This window comes from Salvia splendens, chromosome 2, assembly GCF_004379255.2.
Source record: "Salvia splendens isolate huo1 chromosome 2, SspV2, whole genome shotgun sequence".
Taxonomy (NCBI): Eukaryota; Viridiplantae; Streptophyta; class Magnoliopsida; order Lamiales; family Lamiaceae; genus Salvia; species Salvia splendens.
Window position 1 is genome coordinate 19,494,875 of NC_056033.1, and position 2,241 is coordinate 19,497,115.

The window sequence follows — 2,241 nt, forward strand, 5'->3', positions numbered from 1 at the left end:
CACTGTGTTTGGAAAAGTACCCATAATTCAGAATGCAGATCAACTCAAAATATCTAATCCAACTTCAGAGATGTGTGTGTATTGACAGATTGAGATAAAAGAAAATTAGCGAACCACAAAAACTGTTACATCCACATGACATATTTTCATTTCATTTAACTTCATAAAACAGGCACAATGCCGAAGATGCAGATTCTCATAAACCCAGCAGAACGAACACACACGTCGTCTCTCATCATTATGAATACTTATTAACTGGAACATATATTTATGCAAGTAGATCATACATAACAAACAGAAGCGTTTGTTGCAAAGAGCAGATCATACATAACAAACAACTACCTTGAACAACTAAAGTAACAGTTATATATCAAAATAGAGAATCAACCTCCTCAAACTTTGTCTAACATATTACGGAGTATTTGTCTATGAATCAAATGAGCTGTGTCTCAGCCTTTAAGGTCTGCACCTGCTTTATTAAGGTCCTCAAGAGCCTTAGAAATTTGTTCCTCACTCAGACTTTCCAAGCTTATACCCCTTTCCACACCAAATCCTAGACCAATGCATATATAACTATTCGTCAAGGTTATCACAGCAATGCATCTAATACTGTCCAAAACTCGAAAGAAAACGAAGTATGAATATAAAAGGAAGTTTGTCAAAATGAAACTGAAGTTATCCGACTAGCAATGAGTTTGAATTAGCAATGTTGTAACTTGTAGTCTTCAGAGTATCCCCTTTTGCATCAGAATATGTATGCGGTTTTGAATCATATAAATGAGAATCTAAAATAGCTATGTCATCAAACAAATTGGACATGTAAGCATGTTTGTAGGGTAGATAACTCATTTACGAATGAAATTCTATGATTTTGTTCATAGAATTCCATCCCAAGATGAATTATCGACATTTTTGTTCATAGAAAATATCATCCCTAGATGAATTATCTACCCTATAAAAATCCCTAATATTGCATATATGATACACCCTCCGTCCACCATTTAAAGAGCCATTTTGACTCGGCACGGGTTTTAAGAAATTGTTTGACTTTGTGAAGAAAAGTAAGGGAGAAAGTGAGTGGAATGCGGGACCCATTTAAAGTATTAGTTTTATATTAGATTGTGAGTGTAAAAAGTTGGTGGGATGTAGGGTCCGCATACTAAAAGTGGAATAAAGTAAATGGTTCTATAAATCGTAGACAAACCAAAATGGCAAAAGGGTTCTTTAAATGGTGGACGGATGGAGTATACCACATTACCCAGTGACCTAATTATGGCAACTTCATCTAGTATTATACTCCCTCCGTACCATAGGAATAGGCCGAATTTCTTTTTTCGTCCCTCCCATAAAAATAGACAATAGCCTATATCCATTTATGGAAACTTTCTCTTTTTTTCACTTATCATTTATGAGCGCCCTCCCACTCAACCACACCCATTAAAACTCAGGCCATCTCCAATTAGCCTATTTCTTATGAGACTGGAGGGAGTAGATAGGAATGCAATAAAGTTTGAAATTCCAAAGACCATTCTTCAAATGGCAGTCATGTGTAGAAAAATTGATTGGAACTAGTAATTGACCACGTTCATTTGAAAACATCCATAAAAAAGAAAAATCAGGCAAAGAAATAAGCAAATTACCATATCTCGCCCAAAGCTGAGGTTCAATCCCAGTGGCCTCGCGAATCAAAATCGGGAGTTCAGGGTTTTTTGTCTTGTAATTATTCTCAATGAAAGCCCTGCTCGAACAATCAATTAGAACGTAATCAAACAAAAATGCTTAACAAAATTGAAATGAGGATGGATTGGTAAAAACCTAGTGGAAGAGCTGGAAGATGAGTTAGGAGAGAATGATCTCCTTCAGATTTCGAGATAGCTGTCCCCTCCACGCCATTCTCAGTTCTTCGGCGCTTCTTCTCTGTAATGGAATGCGCAATTTAGTAGATTTTGCAATTAGTCCCTCGTCTTTGTAGTTTTGCAATTAGCATTCTACATTTTTGTCCCTAAACTAGTACAATTTTATCAATTTCGACTCTTATTCTTTTATAAATATGAACACATGTCCCTACACTTTAATATAATACTAAATACTCCCTCCGTCTACAGTTTGAAGACTCCTTCTGGTTAGACACGAGTAAACGAGAAAATGAGTAAAATGTTGGACCAATTAAAAATATTAGTTTATATAGTATTGTGAGTTTAAAAAGTTCGTCGAATGTCAGGGTAGTAAAATAAAGAAAAT

General features: G+C 35.5%; 1 pseudogene; it reads right to left on the minus strand.

The window, feature by feature from the left end:
• Window positions 1-267: 267 nt before the first annotated feature.
• LOC121768066 lies at window positions 268-1,893 on the minus strand (annotated as a pseudogene).
• Window positions 1,894-2,241: the final 348 nt, after the last annotated feature.